The sequence below is a fragment of the Asterias amurensis genome, chromosome 4 (genome assembly GCF_032118995.1).
Source record: "Asterias amurensis chromosome 4, ASM3211899v1".
NCBI lineage: Eukaryota > Metazoa > Echinodermata > Asteroidea > Forcipulatida > Asteriidae > Asterias > Asterias amurensis.
The window spans coordinates 27,630,012-27,656,666 of record NC_092651.1 but is presented as its reverse complement, the minus strand read 5'-3'; the positions used below and the strand labels follow the sequence as shown (position 1 = coordinate 27,656,666).

General features: G+C 37.3%; 1 protein-coding gene across 2 annotated transcripts in view; it reads right to left on the bottom strand.

Annotated features, from left to right (window-relative positions):
* The window catches only part of LOC139936328 (relaxin receptor 1-like), a 138,927-nt gene that overhangs the window by 86,515 nt on the left and 25,757 nt on the right, over positions 1-26,655 (bottom strand). Inside the window, exon 1 of one of the 2 annotated variants that reach the window (XM_071931123.1) lies at positions 2,017-2,048. The exons of the other annotated variant lie outside the window; for it this stretch is intronic. The gene's annotated coding sequence lies outside the window, so the exon portion shown is untranslated. Of the gene's footprint in view, positions 1-2,016; positions 2,049-26,655 lie in introns of those variants that run through there. 2 annotated transcript variants of the gene reach the window in all.

The window sequence follows — 26,655 nt, the reverse complement described above, 5'->3', positions numbered from 1 at the left end:
TGATTACAGCCACCTTATGATTGATCCAATCGATGTACAAACTAATATTAGATGTGCTGTGCAAACACTATTGAACGGTTTATCTTCTCCACACCCCCTGGAAATGCCAATGGAGTACGAGGTTAAATTTCTTACAATAAAACATTTTCTATATGAAGTACATGGTGTTTAATATCACATACAGTTTGGGCGTGCATGATTTGGTTCATTTTGATCCACGTAGTCGTGAATGACCCACATTCGATGTCAAACTGACCAGGGAAAGGGTCAACGGTCACACCTCAGGACTCCCAAATTGGGATAAATTAACCGATTGACAACAATCTTCAGTATCGAAGTTGAATATTTCTACAGAAATGTTTAGCTTCACGACTTATGCCATTATTGTTTCGACATGATGAGCAGGACGATTTTTTTGTTAAAGAGAACATCGGATGTTTCCCCTTTTCATGAAATAGCCTTCGGCTCATTGATGTGCCGACAAAGACTATTCGTATGCCATTAGTTGAAAAGCTAGGTGAATAAAACATTGCATGTAGTGATGTAGTCTGCATCAATGCTGAAGCAGAAGACTAGATACAATGCAAAGGCAAAGATTTATGTAGAGCTTTAAAACATTCCTCCGGTTTACGCATTAATTCATAAACAAACCAATAAAATAAATATATAAATACATCAATAATAACAATAACAATAACAGTGAAGAACAGCAATCGTAAAGAATAAATAAGAAAAAAAGGAAAACTAAACAAAAAATAAAGAAGAAGATGAAAACGAAGAAGTATGATTTTTATCTTTCATTGGTGGAAGTATCACTAGGAGGGAGTTGCAGTAACACCATGTTAACATTATGGTTTTTTCTTAAGTAGTATTGGTTCTAACAGTGTGATTAACAACCCAACGTTTCGATCGTATTCATGAGAATAAAGAATAACAAGAATAAACAGACCGGGACATCATACTTTGATGACAATGTTCTCAGCTTTGAGGAAAAATTAAAATAATGTAAAACACTTTCCAACACGGAGGTTGTTTCACTCGCATTATTCACGGAAGTTTCATTTCGTCCCAGTATGAAATTAAAACTTTGTTAAAAGATAATTTTGAAAGATCTCTGTGCATACTTCCCGCAAGTTTGCAGACCTCTATAAATAGTCACCTGATTGTCTTGAGTAATGCAGAAAGTCAGATTATTTAAACGTTAAAACTTGCAGAATTAATGGTTACTGCGTTGTACATTAATTCCAATCTTTAAGTTTGAAGAGGCATGTGAAACAATTCATTATAATAAGTGACATGTGAATGAAATGTGCGCTCAATTAGTTTTGACTATAATGTTGATATTGGAAACTGTAAACAAAAATTATCGAAAATAAACGTAATTGAAACTGGAATATTTCTTAAAGGCAGTGGACACTATTGGTACTTGTCAAAGACTAGCCTTCTTAGCATATGCATAAAATAACAAACCTGTAAAAACTTGAGCTCAATTGGTCGTCGAAGTTGAGATAACAATGAAAGAAAAAAACCACCATTGTCACACGAAGTTGTGTGCTTTCAGATGCTTGATTTTGAGACCTCAAATTCTAAACTTGATGTCTCGAAATCAAATTAGTGGAAAGTTATTTCTTTCGCGAAAACTACATTACTTCAGAGGGAGTCGCTTCTCACAATGTTTTATACTATCAACCTCTCCCCATTACTCGTAATCAAGTACGGTTTTATGATAATAATTATTTTGAGTTACTACCAATAGTGTCCACTGCCTTTAATAAACGAACTATGTACCAAAACAGGCGTTGAATTGAAGTCAGCAGTTCATTGTTGGAATAGCAATTGATTGTTAGATTAGTTCAAAACAAGTAGATGGTCGCAGATGAACTGAGTAAAATAACCATAACGTACTTAAAAACCAACAACCGAGAAAAATACAAAAAAACTTACCTATTGGAGAAAATTCAAACTATCTTGATAACAAAGTTAAGACAAAATAAAGAAAGAAATGATGAGACAAACCTACAGCAATTTCTCGACAAGCGGAGCGTACGTACACTGCAAAAACGTTGGTTAAATCATTTGTTGGGCAAAGTAACTTCAACAATTATTGGTCGATAATTGCCCAACAAAACAAATAATTGGTCTTGTTGGGCAAACATTTTGTTTGCCCATTCTTTGTTTAAAAAGCGGAACAAAAGTTGGGCAAGTGTTGGGAAAATATTTCGTAATCTGAATTCATCATAACTGTTGGTTACACGTTTGCTTATTTATTGGGCAACTTTTTGGTAATCTCGATTGTTGGTTAAAATTATGCACATTAGTTGGTCAAAATCGTCCGATCATGCGCACTACGATTAAAGAGTTGCCAAAAAGTTGGGCATTAAACAGTAGAACAAAGATATTTTCCAACATGGCGAGTGGAGGAGTGGCTGTGACGAGCGGGGTTGTCCAGTGGATATAGATCCAATTTGAAGGTGAGTTTTTAACTAAATATGAAGTTGTGTTTTCTATTCAGTCGTACATATAGTCGTGACAATTGCAGAGCGAGCAACACATTGACACTACTATGATAGTTTCAGTTTTATCATGCCATTATGTGCAACGCCGGTTGTGGCATGTATGCGTGGTTGTTGTGTTGCTTTGTGTATGAAATACATGCATGGAACTATCACTGCATTGCTTGCGCTGCAACTGTCACGACTGTGTACAACAACTGAACAGGAAACGAACTTTATTTAGTTAAAAACTAACCTTCCAAAGCATCTACCAAACCACTGAGCACCCTCACGATTTTGAGAGAGATGCCAAGGTCACAACTCACCACCGTTTGCCATAGTGGAAAATATATTTTGTATGCCTGGTTGTATGACGTATCACAGGAGAAACTGTAAATCAAAGGGTTAAATACATTCACCATTTGTTGGATAACACCGAAAATGGTTAAACGTATTAACTAGATCATGAATAAAATCATCGCCCAATAAGTGGGTATTGATAATTATTAAATACCCAGAAAATGGGTAAACAAAAAATTACCCAACTGTTGGTTACCAAAATATACCCAACTATTGATGATGAAATATTACCCAATTATTTGGCAATCAGAGCGCCCAACTTTGATGGGTAATACTTTGCCCAAAAGTTGGAGGAGTTCACTATTCGCCCTTAAATGGGTAAAAAGTTGGGCATTTTTTTACCCAATTTTTTTACAGTGTATAGTCTCACAAGCCAACAGTCTGCGATGCCCGTCGTGTGGTATGACCAAACCCTAACACCAGCCCAGATCACATTCCCCATAAAGTACTATCGACGGCCAATTGTCTACGATGACTGCAGTCACACATTCTGACACTCAGTTGTAGATAAATTTCTCTCTTTCACACGAACGAAATATCCCCGAGGATTGAAGCGCTTTACTCGCTCCCTGCTCCCCCGGGAGAAGACGAATCTTCCCCGTTGAAGACTCCACCCGACGTTCACCTCAGCTGATCACGTAAATCTTACCAAACTGCCGTCCACACAAGCATCACGTCTACAACTGTTACCTTCTAGTTAATGATCTGACGTTTTGTCTGAGTGTGAACAGCCTAAACCAAAAAGAGAATGGATAAATGCTTCGGCTATTAATTTAACTCTGAGCATTATTTTGGTTTGTTCGCATTATGTTATTATAATGATATTTCGTACCCTTCTCCGATGAGGGCGCACTGCTAAATTCCTTAGATATTAAAAGTACTGGTTTTGCACTGGAAATTGTGTTCGGTTGTTTGGGTCGGCAAAAAATGTTAAGGCTGCTCACTAACCCACAAGATACAAGTTACAAGTCGAATCATGGTTTGAACCATTATTGGGGTAAAGGCCTAAAATGACTTGGAAATAGAAAAAAAATAAGTTCGACAGGTGTTTTTCTGACCAATTCAAAAATCAAGAAATGATTGGGTTTCTTTCAGACCAGGTTTCTCATGGGAGTACAGAATGAAGAATCATTGAATGTACTTAACGTTACCTTGGTAATACAACGTAACCCTATGACGTTCCCTTCTTAAATCGTTCACTCAATTCTCTGGATTCGTTTGGTAAAATATAACTTTACACCAAGTAGTAATTATGACGTCAGACACGTAGTTTGAAACTATCCGCGTGACACGTCTTGACTGGATGGTCATTTATTATTTGATAAGGCACCGAGTTTTGATGAATACGTTGTACAATGCACGAACCATTTTGTAACAAAATAGCCTTATCGCATTAATATGAAGTATCTTCATAAGATCTTATTGTTTTAAATTTAAGCTGAATTTGTACAAAATATGCAAGGCTTCAAACGACATGCATAAAAAACACATTTGTACGTGTTGTTATTTTTATTTAATATTTAATTGGAATGGTTTTACGTTACAAAATGTATGCTGTATGTTTAGGTCTATTGAACCACTGCGCTGCATGTCTCTAATGGTAGTACGTGTGCATTGGGGTATGTTTTGAAGTGTTGCATATGGGCATGATTGTAATTAACGCGTAAGTCTGAAGGAGGGTAGGGGGTCGCGGCAGGCTGATAGAGAATTTATATTAATGTTAATATCAGTACTAATCATGTAGTGAGAGAATGATTGTCTGAAAAAGGTCTGCCAATGTAGATAAGGTCTTCGGAAGGGATATTTTTTTTAGAGGGGCCACACCCAAACAGGGACAAACGGAAAGCAGAAAACACACGAAGATTGCTTACTTTCTACCATTGTATTTGTATAAAGTAAAATTGCGTTTAACCCTAAAATATTAGTTAAAATAACATAATTGACAAATTAAGCGTTCCTTAATATCAAAACACAATTTCTCCATACGCAAGTTAATGATAAAAGAGTTCGCTTCGGTTAGAAGGAGCTTGAATGGTTACCCTTTTGTGGTAATTAACAAAAAGTAGAATGTTATCAAACAATTATCGCTGATACCCAACTCATTAAGAAGACATACATGGACTAGGACCACTGTTCATGAAGCTGCTTATGCAGATAATGATGCTAAGCACCTTTCTGCTAAACAAAGTGATTCTCAGCTCCCTGTGTTGAGTATACAGCCCTGGGCTGCGTGGCGCTCCAGTGCATTTTCATACACAATATCAACCTCTACCCTCGCAGGTACCCATTTATACCCCTGGGTGAAGAGAAGCAATTGCATCTTGCTTGCCCAAGGGCAAAGTGTCACGACTAGTGATTCGGCTCTTTACCGTATTAAGCATAATTTTGTTGTGTTTAGCTATGTTTGTGCACTCAAAGGCAGCTCTCTAAGCCGTGACATCGCAACCTCTGGAGCTCGTATTAAAGTATTTTCACCCAATAACTTATTGTTCATGTTTGTTTGCAAAGGTCTCTCTGTTTACGTATGCAGATACTAACCGGTTGGGGTGTGGCGTGGCCGCTGAAGAAGGGGGGGGGGGAATCTATTAATATAGCCCATGTTGTTATTCACATAATACATAACAATAATTGCCATATTACTTGCAGCTGCTGGCGATCGAATATATCTCATAGAGAGATATTAGTTTGTTTACGTCAATAAACCAGCGTATCCCTCGGCCTCATGATAGCATTAATTAAAATCTATAGTCGCACGTCCTGAGTTAATTGTAGTTTCATTTAATCGGAATGAATACTGGTCAGTGGTTAATTATCATGGTCAATGAATACTGGTCAGTGGTTATTATCATGGTCAATGAATCCCTATGTAACCTCTCGTTTGGAATAATTAATAGAGTCGGTCAAAGAACTATTAAATGACATAATGTGTTTGGATTTAGGTAAAACAGTAGCTCTGTGAAACTAAATGACTCAGAAAGACTGGGTGTGTTGATCCAAACTACAAACTGTAAATCACATGGTCAGACATTGCAGTCTTTAGTAAATAGATAGGATGATATTAAAGGATTGAGGTAACTATAGAAGACCTTCATCTTAGGGCACTAACAACATTTGTGTTACCTCACACATCCAACGCTATTGCCATTGTCGAGTTGACCGTTTGAAATAATTAAACACATGAACAAACAAACAAACCATCACAACATGGGCGCATGTCACTCTCGCTGAATTACCCTCTCGACACATTTGAGACGCAGTGTCTCAGCTGCTCATACGAAGTTATTAACACCTCGAACAAAATACATCTCCACTAATTTAGAGGGAGGAGGAAAAAACAACCGTTTACCTAATTGGCTGGTCATTTCTAGAGCGGACACGGGATGCGTCCAGGCTTTCGGGCAGGGACCCGGGGAGGGTGGGGGGGGGGGGGGGTGGGTGTTAGTGTTGTAAGGGGCAGGCAGGGAGGTTTGGATTGCGCTTCATTCGTCGAGTCAACAACTCATGTCTCGTCACATTATATTTCATAACCGGTTAATAAAAAATAAAAATAAACCGTCAGGTCAACTAGAAAAATTGTTTGCCGGCTTAAAGTATTCTGAATAATTAATGATTGTTTTTAATTAGTTCCTTCCCCTTTTGACCTTATCGAGAAACTAGGGTAGTCACTAAAGGTTCATGCCCCTTTTCGGTTTGAGGTTCAATAGTAATTGATTTTCTGTTGCCTGTATAAACATTGACCGTCAGTTAATACGGGTGGTCTCAAGTAGCACAATAAGAAAGTTTTGGATATCATTACTATCATTGTAAGGTGTTTGTGGTGTTTATTTGTTTGTTTGTTTTTGTTTGTTTGTTTGTTTGTTTGTTTGTTTGTTTGTTTGTTTGTTTGTTTGTTTGTTTCTTTGTTTGTTTTACTTAATTGGGGTTTCGTGTGTTGTTCTGTTTGTGTATTCTTACTACATGTGTTTGTTTTAATGTCCGATGTGTGTTTGTGTACTTGTTGGTATTCCTTGTTTGTTTTATCTGGGTTTCGGTGTACTATTTTTGTCTGCTTTATAGTAATGTTTGTATCAATATTGTGTAATTTTAAGTCTTGTATATTGTTATGTTTATATTTATATTTATAATTATACATAGTTTTTAATGATTCCTGTAAGTGGCGTCTATCCACTGTTGGATATCAATAAAAATAAAAAAATTCAAAAACAGGGCTAGCAACTCGCACACAGCATCACTGTATGGGGATTTCCCTTTACAGAGTCTTTACGGTTCTTTACAGAACCACCCCAACTCATTTAGAGATTGTTATTACATGGTGTTACCGCAAACTCTTCTATATCTTATTTCCAAATCTAGTTTCAAATCCTACTTTACAGAGTCGTTACATTTTAGTATTATTATTATCTTTTTCAACATGATTCAAAATTCGAAAAAGCAGGCTCACTGAACTACACAAAACACACTGTGAGATGTCATTAAATTTTGTAGTAGTTTAAGGTTTGCTTTTTTGTAGCCGTTCATGTTTGTTTTGGTTTTAGAAGCCGGAATGAGCATGTGTGTAATTATGGATATTACAGTTCTCATTTCTTATGGAAATATTTGTATGGAAGATCGATTTTAATCTGTGAGTCCTTCCGAACTAAATAGTGATTTATGTTGTCTCCTTCATGAGGGGTTGAACGAATTTCCATAATACAATTTTAGTGATGAAATACACAATTTCTTATATCAAAACTTCATTTTGTTTGTGGTGTGCGGATAACAACCCCGAAAAACAATGCACCATGGACATTTGTATTTGCGTCAGAGTCTGAAAGTAATTACAGACAGTTCATTAAAACTCACTTGACTAATGAGCAATTCAAAATGTAAATTTCGTCCAACATGTTGCTACTGACTGGAAAAGTAGGAAGAAATGCATCTTCAAATCGCATGGGATAAAGTTTGAATAAAATCATTAGACTATATGTAGGTCTATACTTCATCAATGTAAAACCTCTTCTCACAAGACGAATACATGAATCAAAATTACCAGATAAAGATTTCCCCATATTTGTTGATAGTAAAGCTTACTTTTTATCAAATTATTAGTGTCTTTGATAAAGCTCAACTTGGAAAGGGATAATATATAAAAAGGACTAATAAAAGTAATTGTTCGATTAAATCACGCAATTGTAGTATTTATAATACACCAGTATCTAAAAAGTTTATGACGATATCAACCCCAATCGGTCACCATAGTCGCAAAAATGTCTTGAGTGATTATAAAAACTCATGAATGTTAAAGTGTCTGGAATTCAATTTCTTTTTCTCAGAACGCAAAGTATCTTTTAATCCAAGCGTCTCTTAAAGGAACACGTTGCCTTGGATCGGTCGAGTTGGTCTTTGAAAAGCGTTTGTAACCGTTTTTTATAAAATGCATATAGGTAGAAAGATGTTGTAAAAGTAGAATACAATGATCCACACAAACATGCCTCGAAATTGCGTGGTTTTCCTTTTAACTTGTCAACTAACACGTCGGCCATTTATGGGGGTCAAAATTTTGACTCCCATAAATGGCCGACCATGTTAGTTCGCTTAGTAGAAGGAAAACCACGCAATTTTGAGGCAAACTTGTGTGGATCATTGTATTCTACTTTTAAAACATCTTTCCAACCATTTGCATTTTATAAAAAACGGTTACAAACGCTTTTGTTTTGACCAACTCGTCCGATCCAAGGCAACGTGTTCCTTTAATTGTGAACGTGCGGTGACATTTACCGTATTTTACTCTAATTGTCAAGTCAATAGATTTGCACTCAATCATATGAATAAAACATCACACACAGATCGGAATAAACCTCATACTATTTGATGTTGACAAGTTCCCTTCCGGTACCTGATGCAAACATCGGGTTGCTACACGGTTCCTTCTCGCCAATAATGACGCAGCAACCCTTATTTTCTTTTCTTTTTCGCAGAGGAAATTCATTATTCCAACTTTAATAGATTGAACTTCTTATTTTACAAACATGCTGAAAAGCCATAACAGCAAAAGGAAATTTTAAGTTGACTGACATAACACTTCATCTTGACAAAATAATTTGAAAGAGTCCCATTTTTGTGTCGAATTTCACAGTAGACTCATTTGTAAACAGAGATGCACCAACTTGCCAAAACGAGCTAAATATCATGCCCGTTTCCTAGAAAGTTCATTATATTAAGTTGGTGAACAAATTTTAAAGAGAAAATGCGGATGATTTGGATTCGATCGCCGCAGTCAAAAAATAAGATCCAGAAGACATTTCCCTCCGAACGTTGGCAGGTTTTCAGACGGATGTGTGGCACCTAAATGTAGCCCGAACCCTAAATGTAGCCTGACCTAAATGTAGCCCCAAACATGTACCTAAATGTAGCCCGGACTTCTAGCTAGAAGTCTTTTATTCCTATCTGAAAGCACACAGATTCGTCCAACAAGGGTGTTTTTTCTTTCATCATTTTCTCCCAACTCCGATGACCAATTGAGCTCAATTTTTCACATTACAAAGTTATGGCATGGTATTAGGCATCCCTTTTCTATAGGCTACTCAAAAGTATTTACGATTTTCAGTGGCCGAATATCATCATTTTATGCCGGGGTATTGCAACATAGTACCTCTGCCTGAGGTTTCGTATTGTTATTAGACGTGTGTGCGGTAATTCCGTCTTCAAACGACACACCTTCATTCTAAAGTACACGAGCCATAACTGTTCAAGCAACATCTGTTTAGTCAAAGTGTGCCACTTCAAAACAATTTCTATCTTAATGTTGTTGCAACTGACGTGACAGCGATAAATAAACCGCTTCAAAATAGCTTTGTTCGATATTACGTTCAAATCAACCTCTCAATCATACACTCACTTGTTCAGTCAGAGGTGTTGACGATTAAATAATTATGTTATTTTGTCAGTGTATACTCGTTTCCTTTAAAAATATTTTGGTTGTTGCCAAATGACGGTTACATGAGATTGATATTTCGGTCGAGTACCGGACGGTTAGAAGCCTCATTGTGGTGTATACCATCCCGGATAAATCCAAGATATCAAATGGCAATTTCAAATCACTCTCACTGAAATTGAAAACAACCTTTGTAGAACGAGAATCAATGTCAGAGTCTTGTGTCTATACCAACGGTGGAGGGAGACAAGAATAGAAGGGCAAGGGGAGATTATGGGCAAGCAGAGGCAAAGGGTTCAATTAGACCACTCGGATATCTCCTTTTCCCCCTTCGGCTGATTTATCTCATTCACATTGTCAGTCATTACAACTGGTACCCACAGAAGACAATAAATTGCTTACTTTAATTCTACACTCCTGTTTTGTTAAAGGAACACGTTGCCTTGGATCGGTCGAGTTGGTCTTTGAAAATCGTCCTGTAACCGTTTATTGTAAAATTTATATGGTTAAAAAGATATTGTAAAAGTAGAATACAATGATCTACACATATATGCCTCGAAATTGCGTGGTTTTCTTTTTACCCTGTCGACTAACACGGTCGGCCATTTATGGGAGTCAAAATTTTGACTCCCATAAATGGCCGACCGTGATAGTTCGCGACGTAAAAGGAAAACCGTGCAGTTTCGAGTGATACTTGTGTGGATCATTATATTCTACTTTTAAAACATCTTTCTAACCATATGCATTTCATAACAAACGGTTTCAAACGCTTTTAAGAGACCAACTCGACCGATCCAAGGCAACGTGTTCCTTTAATCTGACTGCAACCGTTTGCAAAAGAAGAAGAACACAAAGAAGAAGAAGATCTTATATTAAGAGAGTTGCTCTGGTTATGGTACCGCTATATTCACAGCAGTTTCAATGCATAATTTTTAGAATCTTCAAATACACCATACACATGACATCCCATTGAGTGCCAATAGGGTTGTCTTTATTCTTGGGTATCTGATTGCATTTGTATCACAAACTGGCCACTGCGTAACGAGACTGCAACGCATGTACCCGACTCTATCGACAATGCTAATGTGTGTTTTATACACTATAGGGAATAGAGCGGATGTGAACATGGAATCTCTAAATCAGAATATTAAAACCAATTGATGAAAACATGAACCGGGACTCTGTGAATTCCTTCTCTCATTGTTAGGCCTAATCAGAAATATTGAATGTCTGGACAGCTATCAGGCCTCAGGCAGGCATTTTGCTTCTCTCAGCAGGCTTCGATGGGTCTTTTTTTAGGCTCATCCTAGGCGTTATCGAGAGTGTAGTGTAACGATACCCTTTAGAGACCACGATAATAGACATTGTGCAAGATCCGGTAGACCCTCACTCCCTACCAAATCATAGATTATAAGAAATTATTGTTATCTTGATTTTATTGAAACTCCTCTGTAGGATCGAACTTATAGCATTGTATTGCAACATGTTATTTTAAGGGGCAGTTTGATTGTTATCAATGGTTGCATGGTGTCTGCACATTAGACAAATATGGCGTGTCAAACGTTGCATTATTCGATAATGTACAATCAATGTGCGATGTTTCTCATATATATGCGATTATTGTCACATTATGTGCGATATATGCAATAAATGTAATATATATATGCAATAAATTGTAATATATGTGCAATAAATTGTAATCTGTGTGCGATAATTTGCAATATAGATTTTTAATATATATATATATGTGATACTTTTTTTTATTATATATCACATGCGATCATTCGTATGCGATGATTTGTGATGATATACATATGCGATAATTTAATATACATGTGCAATATTCGTTCTTATTTATGTGCGAAAACGGAATTGTGGGATATAGTATGGCTTCCTGTCCGTAATGTTTTAGTTTGGGCCAGACTATACTGTGGACGGTATAGTATGGTTCCTATGGTTCAATGAGATGGGCGTGGGATTGGTCAGTATAGTCTGGCCCGATCTAAAACATTACGGATACGGTGATCAAGTGGACAGGAAGCCATACTATATCCCACAATTCCGTTTTCGCACATATATATGGTGCATTCGTTTAGCTTCCCTGGGTCGACCCCGATGTTGCGTATTTTATTTTTTTCCAGGACGAACGTGGGCACACAATTACCCCACGTTCGTCCTCGAACCAGGAAAACCCCCCAGACACGTCACCACGTGAGCCTTCCCGTGGTGACGTCAGTGCACATCGGGCCAGCCCCAAGTGACCCTATCCACAAGTGGGGCTCTAGGGGCTGGCCCGAGGTGCGAGGACGAACGTGGAGTAATTGTGTGCCCACGTTCGTCCTGGAAAAAAATAAAATACGCAACACCAGGGGTTGACCCAGGGAAGCTAAACGAACGCACCCATAAAAACGAACATCGCACATGTGTATTAAGGGTGCGTTCGTTACGCTTCTATGGGTCGACCACGATGTGTGGCGGTTTTTTTTCCAGGAGGAACGTTGGTAATTATCTGCACACGTTCGTCCTGGAAAAAAAACCGCCACACACCGGGGTCTATGTATATCATCACAAAACATCGCATACAAATGATCGCATATAACAATATACTAAAAAATTATCAAATATATATATTAAAAATTATCGCACATATACAATTTATCGCACACAGATTGTAATTTATTGCAGACATGAAACGAACTTAAATATCACACATTATGTGACAGTTATTATCGCATTGAGAAACATCGCACATACACTGTACATTACCGAATAGTGCAACGTTTGACACGCCATACACAAACTCGTGAAACTATATTGACTAGAACATTGAACGAGTTTGTGAAAACAAGGTCAAATTGTTTAGGGAGTATACGCAACAATATATTATCTAAAAAAACACTAAAAAACACGAAACATAAATATGTGATTGCAGATATATTAAGCAAACACCTGGTTAACTAATCAAGATTCAAGCAACCTATTAAAGGTCGTTATTGTTAAAGCCATTATACACTTTCGGTAAACAGTATTGTCCAAGCCCCACACTTCGTGTATCACAACATATATATTTAAATTTACAATCCTGTGGAAATTTAGGCTCAATCGGACATCGGAGTCGGGAGAAAATAACGGGAAAACCCACTCCTGTTTTCGCGCGTTTCGCCGTGTCATGACATGTGTTTATAACAAATCCGTAATTCTCGTTAACGAGAATTTATATTGTTTTACCGTTTTCTCAAAAAGTAAAGCATTTCATGGACTAATATTTCAAGAAAGTTCTTTCAACATTACCTTCTGTAAACCCTGTAAATTATTTGTAAATCTGTGAACTTTTTTTTTCCTGTACCGAAAGGGTCCAATGGCTTTAAAGAAAGGTTAATTTAGTCAGTTTAGAAAGTAAAATGATGCCCAAACCACAGAACTGCGTTCTTACATCATTGGCTTTGCCGCTATAACGGTCATTGAGGTAAATCACTATATAGCCCTAATACATGGCACTAGGCACCCGACCAAAGTGGCCTTTGCTTATGGGTGACCGTTTTTATAGAAGCAGAGTTCATAAGTTCATAGCTCACTGAAGAACACACGTCTAGCCTATGTATCAAGTCGCATTCCGCATCAACTGTTTTAACTTTTCACCATGAGAGTTGATTTTCCTCAGGGTGTTTTAAAGTGATGTTGTTAAACACAGTAGCTTGGCATCTATAGGACAGATATACCTGGAAACATCTTGACCTTTAGATGTACCGCCATAACAAGCCGGAAGCAGGCATCAATACGTATCATTATCTCCATTTGCATCTACTAGAAGGGTTGAACCAGTAATGATAAATCAGTACTGAAGTGGTCGGGAAAAATATAAGACACGAAAGAGGCTACGAGAACTTATGAAAGTAACGCCTCATCTTGTTGACCGAAATCTCATTACAGTTTAAGACACCGAGTGTCTGAACCTAGGTTAAGTGCGTTACTGAAACCAAAGGGCACAACTGGTATTACTAACAAGGCTTGTTTGATTTTGTTTTAAAGGCTGGATCAACCAGTTGCTTTTAACCAAACGTCAAGAGCCTTGCCGTAGTTTGGATCATATTTAAAGCCCCCACCTTCGTCTATTCATTGTAAAAACATCGGATTAAATTATAATACTTTGAGTACGAGTGCGTAACTGACCTGACAAACTGTGTATCTTTTGCCCGTATTGGATTAACGATTCTGAGTGTTTTAAGAGTGCTGTTACATCTCCTGAAGTATGTTGGAGTAATTGTTACCGGTGTATGTAGGCGGGAGAAGTGTCATACTGCTTACTAAAGTACGGCTGAATTTACATTGCTAATGTACTCTCATCTACTCAAAGAACAAGGTATCATTTCAACGCAAGCGGCAATCACAGAGTGTTCATATAACTTTATTACATATATCACTACCGTAGCTGCTCACAAGTGGGTCTTTCTCCTCTTTGTTTTTAATAAGTTATACCATTTGACGCTTAGTCACATTTCACTTTTTAATATATTTAAGGAAAGTATTGATGTACCACAGTACTACAATATTATATAACAAAACGATATGTAACTAGAGAGTGAAACTAGTTTCGATTTGCAAGTGTATCACAGTAAAGGGTCTAGTTAAGTTCATTGATACGGGTCATATTCAAGACAACACACCGCGTACACTCGTCTACATTGTTGGCTAACTGAGTTGATTTCACGCAATCGCCAAAAAACACGAATAATACAACGAACACCAACTGCGTTCGGTACACTGTTTCTTTTAAAACGAGATCCTATTTTACTAAAAGTTTGACAAGCTGATCAGAAATGGCTATTCTTTTCAAAAAAGTATTTCCAAAAACAAAGATAGCTTTATAATAATAATAATAACATGCATTTATATAGCGCTTAATACAAGGTTAGGGTTAGGGTTAGGGTTATTGCTTCACACGACATTAGAAATGCTAATACCTTGCGATTAATATTGATGATGAGTTATTATTTATCAATTAGTTAACTTGGTAAATTACCATAGATATGAAAAAAGATAATGGAATGAAGTTCATTGCTCTGAATTGGCTTGTCTTTGCAGTCGAAGTTAAGTCTTAGATGAAAGACTACCGTCACTTGATTAGGGCATCGTTGACGTCACTATACGAACTAGAACGGGGCGGTGAGTGGGATTGTCAGGAAATAAGCCGTCTTAGGAGATATTAGTCCATCGGCATGCTAGAACCACTACACATCTTGGTTTTTTCCTATTTAAATATACCATTCCAAACCAGGCTGGGAGATATGAAATAGTCGGGATATTTATTGGAAAAGGTAAATTACAGGGTTAGATGAGTCGATGTAAGACCGCTACAACCTGCCTTCACTAAAATAAATATATTACTTTCAGTTTTTTTTATGACAGAAAGTGAGGACCAAAACCTTGCTCATCTACACGTCTTGTCTTAGCTCAATGTTTTCAATTTTTCTTTTAAATCTTTTGAGTGATTGATCACAAACTTTGACATTATTGAAAAGGTGTTCGTACAACGTTTTAAAAGGAAATGCGTTCAATTTAGGCAAGTCACGAATCTTTGTAAGGACAACTCAACCATGCTCAAAATGAACAGTATGGATACACACGCACATCAGAACACCAACCATGCCGCCCGAGTAAGATAGATTGCCTCAATTAGTACTACACAAACTGTACGCGCTCAAACTGTTCGACTTTGAGCCCTTTTCACACTACAGCCATTTACTCCCGGGATAATCCGGGGACTAGTTTTTAACCCCACCGCCACCCCTGCCACCGTTCTCAGTATCCGTATTTTGGTAACTCTCGGGTGGACTTCATGTAATTCCCAGGAATATGCTCGGTCGTCTCACGGAGAACTGTTTTACCTTGGGGTTAACTCCCTTAACCCTATACCCTTGAGCAGGGTGAATTATTCCCTGGGTATAAGATATTTCCTCGGACATTGCCGGGAGATTTTTGAAGTTTGAAAAGATCGACCAAAAGTTCAACAGAAATTCGCGGGAAATAACTATAGTGTGAAAAGGGCTTATGTCTGTAAAAAGATGTGTTCCTCGATCTTGTTAGTCGGTTCAGAGGCTTTTGGCTGTTTTCAGGTGATGTGTACTTTAACGTTCGCCATGAATGCAACAGTTAGTAGTCGTTGCGCGTTTTAAGAACAAAATCAAATAAATTAGCCTGATATTATTGAGGGAGGGGGGGGGGGGGAGAGCTAGGTTGTCGGTTGAACAGCTAAACAAAACACGTTATACATTATTGTTGTAGTAAACATCGGTTTAAACTGTTGTTTTTACTTTCTAAATAAATTGTACTCCTTTTTTTTTAACTTACGCAGGTTTCTTATACATAATAAACCCTAAAAGGTTTGCACAATAATACAAACAAATGTATCAGAAGTTGCAAGCCACTGTTTCACAATCACGACATTTAGCTTTTGAAAAATACTCGGAAATGATCGACGTCATGCCATTTGCAACCTCAATGATATATCCGTAATAATAACCGTAAAACACCTCATCCATCACCGATTAATAGCCAATATTGATATTGTATACATGATATTAAGACTGTCATTTGATTTCATTTTATAGGCGATGTAAAAGATCTGAATACAATCAATTCGGCGACATTAATAAAACGGAATCCTATCAGTTTACAAAGTGTATCCCATACCTTGTCATCAGCCACACGGTTAATGTGTTGTTCAACTTTACTGCGACAGAGTGGCTCTATTAAGAGCTGTTTGGTAAATCTTGCAGATCGTTTTTCTTTATGTGTTTATTTGGTTTTGTGTGAGACTTCCTTGGCGCTTTGCTTCCTTTCTTGAGAACAGATTAAGGGCGTCCTTGCAAACTATCGCTCATCCCTGAATCTTACTTTCATGGCTAATGTGTGTAATGATTTTAGGTTTCAGGTAACGGAGACAGTTTTAGGATCAAGCTACACTGGCAAGGCCACTGGATGTTTGGGTGATTTTCGATTTTATTTAGTTTGCGCACACTCGGGATATGTAAGATGGAGGGGTTGTGGATGTTGTAGCTGAATGTCATCCCCAAAACATCAAATAAAATGCACATTTCTGTTTTCCGTGAGGGTAATTTTGTTTTGATATTAATCAACCAAATCTTTCTGATTGAACTGAAACACAAACTAATTACCTTCTTGAATTTGACATTTCCAATATCTTGAATTGCTCACAATGAAAGTAGAGCTTTACCTATTCCTCCATGCTTAGCATGATATCGTGCAGGTACCAGACATAAAACCTGTGTTTAAAGGTCGTCTGTAAACACAAGCCACTGCGCATTTGAGTTCCAATATGAAGATAAGATGCAGTTGAAGAAGAAGAGAGCAGCTGGCCTGAGATCCTTCCATAATCAGAGTGAAACGCACTAGGGACATAAACCGCGTCTGATCCCTATTACTTGCCTATTGTATGTACACCACTTACTCATCACACTGTTAGGAGATGAGACAAGATGAGACAAGGAGGTACAAGGAAGTACGGGGGAAGGAAAAGAAAACCATCCCTAAGGGAGTGGCAATTTCCGTGAATGTCGGAAATAGATGACGGAGTCAACAGTAGCTGCCTTCTCCTATTACTTCTCAACCCCCTAACGCAGCTAAATGCCCCAATCTCAATGTGCGTCCTTCCCAAGAGCTAATACATGTGTTTTACTAACTTCAACTTTGAGCAGAGCAGAGCCTAGTAGTCAAGAGACACATGCAAAACAAGAACATTTCAATTTGTGGTGGGGTAGGTTTTATTATAACAATCGTTACACGGACCATCTTGCGCGCTCATGACTGACGAAAAATGAGAGGGGAATGGTAACAGTGTTAAGCTATAGCAGCAAACATAACCTGATGTTGTACAAGTCAAACGCTAGTAGCAGGTCAACCATAGCTTCAAGTGGTTGTTCATTCAAATGCATCGGTTAATTGAAACGATTTGCGATGACCCGTGATATGTACTTTTAGCCAAGTAGTGTGTTTTTTAGTAACTTGGATGTACGTTATTTCATGTCCGCAAAAAACTTGTTGGTTTACCTTTTTAGTGGTCCCTAGTGATGTAGCTATAATCCAATAAATGTTTATAACATAACACAATCCATTAGACACATACAACCTCTCTGTTTAGAAAACTCCCGCATTCACACGATCTGATCTTGCTGTGTTCCATAACTAAGGGGCGACACAACGTTTTTTTTAATGATTCAAACTGTGAATTCAAAGTACATGTTCAACCTCCTTTCAACACTGTGTTTCCATGCAATACGAACCCCGTCCCCTCCCCCCGAACTAAAGCCCGAGCTGAAACTGTGGTTTGGGAGAGGTCACTAAACAGCGGTAACCAACAACTACTACTAATATCACTCAGGGAATGAAAATAAGTGTGAAATGAATGGAATGAAAACTAAGCCACTGCAATATCCGATCGTACGTCCGTTCTCCTTGATTAACATTCCAACTATTTTAATACGAGACATTCCCAAGTGCCGTAGTCAGCTTCCCCTGAGGCAAGACGTAATGTTGAAGGGGGTGGGGGGGGGGGGGGTGGAGATCAACCAATTGGTTTAGATCAAAGACGCCAAACGTGACAGCGAACTTCAATGTAGGGGTTTACCGACCTAATCAAAAAGTCTTACAATAAAGCCGACGTTCGTTCTTTTTCCGAGTAATTTTAAATCCATTTCTAATTTATACAAACATTCAATACAACCACCTCCCGTGAACCATCAATTAGTCACATCAAGTTCATTAAAGACATTTAACAAACGTTAAAGTACACACTTATTAACAAACTAGATCGTGGACCTCCTAAAGGCACTGGGCAACTTTTGGTAATTATCATCCAAGTTGCAGGTATTACAATGAAAGAAAAGCCATACTTATTGAACGAAACTGTGTGCTTTCAGATGCCTAAAAAGCTGCAAGCGAAGTATTTGAGAAATGATTTGAGTATGAAATAACCCCTCTCAAAAATAAAATACATTTACTTCAGAGGGAGCCGGTTCTCACAATTTTTTTGTACTACTTTAAACAGCTTTTCAACGCTCTTTGAAAGTAAGTTATTTTGCTAACGAGCCTTTAAGTTGTCCCATAACCAACAGTGGCTGTTTTCACGCTTTGTCTCGCCGTTTACTGTTTTGTTTTAGGACAGAAATAGTTTGCAGAACAGTCAGGTTTCAGAACGAAATCACTCTCATATTTATATTTCATTGTTTTTTTCTGCAACAATTTACTATCCAATATTTATTACAACAGTATTACAAAATAAAATCAGTTGTAGGGATTTGGTATTGAGACATCAGGTGCACTACATAATTTGACTGTATGTTTTTTTTCGTTATGTGACAAACTACCTAATTCCAACTTTATAAAACGAATGAAATACGTCAAAGCATATTATTTTCCCCGTAACGAATGTAATGGAAAACAACAGAAATAGAGGACATACAAAGTAGAAGAAGAGTGTGGCGCAGGTGCAAGGAGTGGTTCCCCCGGGCTCCCTCGTCAATATCGGAAATTGTGAAGAAACAATCAGAGGGTACGACACCTACCCATGACAATCAAGTCTCTCCCCTCAGCCTGCCATTAACTGATGGAAAACAAGACTATAGAATACGCAGCTACTGTCAGTTTTAGTCCAAATTGGGAGGGTTACAACTCAGTGGTTCGAATGGCATACGAAATTGTGATTATATTTCGATATTAACTTCTTTGTTTTAAAGGAACACGTTGCCTTGGATCGGTCGAGTTGGTCTTTGAAAATCGTTATTGAACCGTTTGTTGTAAAATGTATATGGTTAGAAAGATATTGTAAAAGTAGAATACAATGATCTACAGAAATATGCCTCGAATTTGCGTGGTTTTCTTTTTACTCTGTCGACTAACACGGTCGGCCATTTATGGGAGTCAAAATTTTGACTCCCATAAATGGCCGACCGTGATAGTTTCCGTGCAGTTTCGAGTGATACTTGTGTGGATTATTATATTCTACTTTTAAAACATCGTTCTAACCATATGCATTTCATAACAAACGGTTTTAAACGCTTTTAATAGACCAACTCGTCCGATCCAGGCAACGTGTTCCTTTAAGCGAGATCTGAAAATTTCAATTATTATTTGACCCCCCAAAAAAGTAAGCATGAGAAAAGAACCGAAAACAAAGAAGTTTAAATACACCTCCACTTCAAAGTGATTAATTCTATATCGTCAAGGGAAGGTAGTTATAGTAGTCACACAAATGATAATTTCAAAACAGTCTTTCCCGACGACACTTGTGCTTGTTGTAACTTGTTTTTTGTTATTAACTTAATTTGAGGTATTTATTTGAACGCATTTCCCCAAGGGAAATTACGCAGTCGGTTGCGCGTCAATAACAATCACCGAAGCTGCCTATTCTTTATAAAAACAACAGATAAAAACCTAAAGTCAACTGTTTGATTAGTATTCTATCGACCTGCCAGTAGCACGGCAGGTAGTTGTTAACTGCCACAGCAGTCCGGTACTATCGGCGATCTTTGATTTGATTTAGGGCGAACAAAGATTTTTCTGAGGATTTATATTTCATTCATAATGAAATGATCTGCCAAAAGCGTTTTATGTGTAGTTAATCAATAGAGCCGTACGCAGTGATTCATAGCAAAGCGCGCCACCAAGCGTTGGCACTGAATGAGCTAATTCCCAAGTGCTTCACGGGAAACAGTCAGCACCGCATGGTATTATTGGTCCCCTGTCTTTATACGGGGTGATGATAGTGCAACTGACAAACATCACCTCGGACCAATCAAAACACAGATGGAAAGCTTACTTTCTGTCGTCTGAATGCAGTGTCCAGGTGTAATAATGTACAACATGCAGGACATGAAGTCGCATGTAGTGTTGGTATGAAGGATATGACTGCGTAGTTATATGTGAAGGTGAAAGGTGATTATGGACGGGATTGACCTAATCTATACAGACCACTCTCTGGCCCTCGAAGTGTGACGTCAGATGTTCAGGCTACATGTAGCTTGAAAATGTGACGTCACGTTCCGAGGCTAATAATAGAGATATGCAGTTTGAGCCAACAAACAATCACTTTTGATCTCACGTCATTTCACATGGCCTTCATGGTTCTTGAGATTCGCAATTGAATCTAATGTACAGGTGCACATATAAACCAATACCTTCCCTTATCCGAAAGGACCAGTCTACACCGCACGCAGACGAACGTAGACTTGTTGCATCAGTTGAAGAAGGTACGTACATTTAAGATGCAGGACCAAAATAATAATCAAGACAACAAAGTAATTAGAGGGAGAATGCTTACCGTAAGGCGTGTTTGTTTTGCGCATCTCCTCATCTTACGTAATTGCGTGTAATCCGCAATTTGGTAATGACCGTATATGCAGACATATTATGATCTAATAACATTTAAAAAAAATCACCCTGACAAAAAAGAAGAAGAAAAGAAATCCCCAAATCACACACTTTTTTTGCTTTGATTTACTATGGTAGTCAATCATTAGTTAAGATTGTAGTTCCACAATTATCAAAGGAACATTTTATACACTAATGAACAATGCTGTGCTCACCCAGGAAGCATTGGAACATGACAGCAACTTTCATTATTGCGGCTAGTGCATGTTCGTTGTTAAATTTGTTGTCAAGCCATGAATGTTTTTTGTGTGTTTCATAGCTTTCTGGAATCAGGTCGAGCTTGTGTGTTGTGTCGTGTAACAAATCATTCTACATGATCAACCTTTGTAAGTAGTCTGAACTGAAACGAGAACTGAATAAGTGTGCCTTTTCAACATTTCAATTGTATGTACCTGGTTGTTATTGTGTTCCTGTACGGTCAACTCAACTTTTTTTTGCCAGGCTTATATGAGAGATAAACTCACTTTTTCAAAATCTTACACTTTGCTCTGACATAAAATAGGCCTACGCAGATATTATTCATTCTTTCATATCTTGACATGTTTAATCTTGACATGTTTAATATAATTATACAGAGTGGAGACACCTGCAAAATATTGCATACACATTTTTTTATTACTTTTTGTTCGACAGATTTTTAAAGTAATTCGAAAGATTGCGATCAGTACAAAATTAAAATCAGCAAAGGCAGCTCCAGTATTGAAACCGACATTAAAATGTAAAAAAAAAAAAAAAAGAAGAAGAAAAAAAAAAAAAAAACACACACAAATAATTTAATACGCGCGGAGAATCAATGGTTTTTATGGAATTAATGGCTAGAAACGAAAAACTTGTTCAACTCCCACGCTTAGCATTAAAGCAAGAAGAAGAAGAAGAAGAAGAAGACGATGAAGAACCTGGATTGCCACAGTTGATGAGATATAGGTCTTCTACAGAACATACCCTGGACCAAACATAATGACCTGACTCCATAATCACATTAAAGCACATCGTATTCAGACGCCGCAATCAATAAGAAAGCAGAAACGCTTGGAAAATTTAAGAGCGGACTGATTTTTGTTTTTTTGGCAGCCGTACAGCAACGAGTTAACGATTTGTAAACTACAGTAATACCCATCTCATATACTGTTGAATTAAAGAATTCAAACATGGAAAAGGTTTGCAGACGTTTTTGTAAAATTTAATTTAACACAACATTTTCATTGGATTTACAGAGTCAAAATTGGACCTTTCACTTAATGTCCTCGATTCTGTTCTTCGCAAGAATTTATTTTAGTAATTCATTTTTGTTTCTAGCAAGACAAACTCCCTCAAAAAATAAACAAACCCCCAAAACTCTTTCCAAGAAAAGTACTTCAGGTGCTTTCCACATAGACGAATAATGATAAGAGCCGGGGCAAACTTGGCTAAAAATTGATGGATTGCTTGTAAGAAATCGTTGACAATTTCATTGCAATAGAGACAATCGTTTGATCAGGTCGCAAGGTCTGACAGATGTGCTGTCCTTTTAGTTTCACCTGCCGCTCTGACATGAATCAGAACAAACCACGATCAAGTTCCAAAATCAACTAATAACGAGATTTTGATTAAAATGACAAACCCTTACTCTTCTTTTAATCGTTCATGTGGTTCTCTCTTAGATAGCCCGCGTAAAAGGCAAGCCGGATCCAATAGTTAGCTTCTTTTGTTCTTAATATTTGTAGTTATAATTACATTTTGATTTTTGTGTTTTGTTATTTTTACTTAAATGTGAGTTTTTAAAAGCAACAAAAAATAACTGTTCGCAACAACAAGTGAACTGTTGTGATGGGTATCAACTGATAGGTACACCCCTTCCAGTTTCAATTGAATATTTCTTTTGGGAGTTTCGTTTTGACAAACATTGATCTGGTCAAATCAGATATACTGAACAGTTAATACTGGTATTTCGATCTTAATATTGTGCTACAATGATTCGCATTTACAACTAAAATGACCCTATGAATTATTTGAAGGTTGTTGTTTAAATTGTTAAAATATGGCAAAAGATTTTAATGGTGGGCGATTTTGGAAGGGTACAGATTATTGTTGGGCGGAGACTATAGAATGACAGGATGTGGCAATTTATTGCTGATGCAAGGTCACGTAAGTGGTCGATGCGGGCGCTGTTGGGGAGTTGAGCCACTCTCACCATGTGCCTTTCTGCAAAGTAAACTAAGTTAAAGGAATATATCAAAACAGAATTTTAAACGATGAAAAATAAACATGTTCTTGAAAGCAGCCAGAAATACATCTAGATTCGTGATTAGGGTTGGTACATGGCTGAGTTTAAGTTGACGCATTCACACCATAGGTTAAGAGACAGCCCCAATTATGCCTCGAGGAAAAGTATAAATACATGATATAACAAATCTTCTTGAAATTAAGAATTTGCGATGAATATTTGACGTCAAAAGTCACCGCGTAGTTGCTTGAGGCTGGAGGATCACGAAGGAGGAAGGACACTTTTGATGAGCTTAACATTCCACACAGACCCCGAAGGCTGCATCTTATCCCTCTTATTATTTTGTTCATCTATTTTGGGATTGATAACTGGTAGGCGCTATATAACGCCAAAATAAATTGGGAAACAAGGGGGAAAATGCACCGAAAAATCTTGTATAACATCCTTCATACCAATAACACAATGGAAAAGGAACATATTGTAGTTCGTCGTTACATTGAAAAAACACTTCTCAAAAACAGCTTCGTGATTTAAAAACTGAAACATACTGATACTGCTGAAACAAATCTGAAGAATGTTGATATGGGAATCAAGATAAGCAAAGTGTTAGACCATAAATGACAGAGACATTGGAGTAGTATATAAGCTAGTATATATAAGGGCGGCGAGTTTGCGCTGTGGTTGAACCCACCTCAATCGCTTTAACATTGTATTTCAAACTGTGTTCTTTTACGGTGTTCTCAAACTTCTCAAAGGCTGACCAACCAGGAAACACTCTCAGTGGTATTCCATCATTTGTAAAAATGAGAATAAAAAAATAAGCACAAATAAATTACAATAATAACAATACTGCCATACTATTTTTGTTTAAACATATAATTGGCAACAAATACCCCAAAAGTAATGCAAACAAATCAACATAATAAATAACCAAAACCCCCAAAACAAAGACAAAACTAATGACGATGATAATGATAAAGATTGGTTTGCTCAGAGTTTTAATTCAAATCCGGAGAAAACAAAAGGGATTTTACTTTAGCTCCTTAATGCTTTGAAACCGATAACAATTTAAACCCGATGATAACACATTTAATCCGAATCAAGAGTAGACCATTGTTAACTTAAACATTGAATGCTACGTTTTCACGATTTTTTAAATTAACGCAAAATTACATTTGAGAATTTCTCGTCTAGGAAGCGACTCGAGGGGAAGATACAAATTGATGTAAAACCAAATGTGAATCCACCTGAGATAAAGATGTTAGCGTAATTGTACATCAATGATTGCAGTGGAATTAATTTAAATTGAAAAGGGGAGATGTTTGTTCCAAATGGATCCAATGTGGCGACAACAACGGTTTGTTTGATGTTTGTGTTTTTTCTCCAAATGTCATGTTTTACTTGACGGACAATACAAACTTTTACTGTGGACGCTGAATTTGTTTGTGTCTACCACTGTTTGAAATAAAAATCCATCCAATTTGCCTAGGAAGTTTTGTAATTACCGACTCTTAATATAAGGGCGATAATGATTAACTTCAGACTCTAATTTACAAATGGCCCTTATTATCGTGTGTAGAAAATCGCATGAAGCGATGTAATATTTTAAATACAACTTCTGCAGAATGACAGCCGGTATGCATAATATATATATATATATATAAAATCCGTGAAGGGTTACAATATTAACTTATAAACCTATAAACATTCATAGTGATTAGTTATATTCAATAATAACCACATGCAGGTAAATCTAGTTCTACACTTTATAAAAATAACTTCATTTGGTTTGAAATTGGCTTGATATTTCTACTTCGTCGCAATGGAAGGGACTTTATGTGGAAACTCCCTTTGGAACAGTTAAAGGTTGCTCAACTCTACGTGTGTGGGATTCGTTCTTATTAGTTTATAGGTTGACTTTTATGGTAACATTTTCTGATGCATTTAAATCCCTGAAGTGAAAGACGTTTGCATTGAGATTAACGGGAATCCTTCGCTGGCGACTTCATTGTTTGCATGTTAGTACTTGCTAAACTAATGGATGTTATTTGTTGTTATTGGTCAGTGCTGAGATGCTTTAGCGATAACAGCAGTTTGGTTTATTTGTAGCGTTGTGAAAGTGCAAGTTTGCATTCACGCGAACCTTCACATTAACCTTTTGAATAATTGAAGGTGGGGTTGTTCGGTCCTTTTTGTCAAGATCGAATCAATGATCCTTCAGAACGGTGTGTAGGTTGCAATGTCTACTCAGTCAAATCGGAAATTTAAACAATCGCCCTTGAACTTTGACATTGTTGTAGTTTGTGATCTCGATCGGGCCAGTACTGCTTTTAAAAAAACATGAGTTCGGAATTTAACTTTCCAATCACGCCGACGAAAGGATTCTCAATAACACATAATTTGTTTTCCATGTTTTTTTAATGTTCGGCAAATGAAAACAACACTTCTTTGCAAATAGTTCAACAGAGTAAATCACGTTCATGATCCCCACCCAAGGCAATTACAACTTGCATTAGTAACAACCAATGGAACCACTTCAATCACAGGAGAGCCACATCTTGAATAGAATGATACCATAAATAAACAAGCACCATGGAAGTTCCTGATTATAGGTTGTGTTTGATGGTATACCGGTATTGCCTGAATACTCGTGAGACTTTGATATCAAACACGTCACGTGATCAATCTGCGTGGGCGGTTTATATAAACAGCTTTCAATTAAATTGGATGTGCCAAAAAATCCCCCAGTTAACTCCTCTCTTGAACTTGTTATTTGACTTTCTTTTGCTTACGGTATCAAGTAACTTACGTGTTTTTATTTTTAGAGTGGATACGTAAGCCATTTTGATCGGATTGGATCACGAGCTGAATCCTTGGTACCGTGTAATTCCTGATTACTTTATAATCGTGTAGTTGAGCCTGTTATCACAGATAGCAAAATACACACAAGAGGACCCCGGGCAATCACACCACGAGCTGTACGTTGATAATCACTAAGGTGATCTAACAACACTATCGTCCTGTATTTTCGCACATCTTGCAGTGGAACTTATCGAGTTTGCTTCTTCCCTCTTCAATAATTTGTTTTCCTACGATTAAATACAATTGTGATCGGCAAGACAAAATGTTGTTAAAATGTTTGTATTCATTTTTCGTATTTGTTATGATGATTAATCCTTGGCTACATGACTGAAGTCGCTTAATGTCAAATGTAAACCCACCTTTATCTATAAGCACACTGT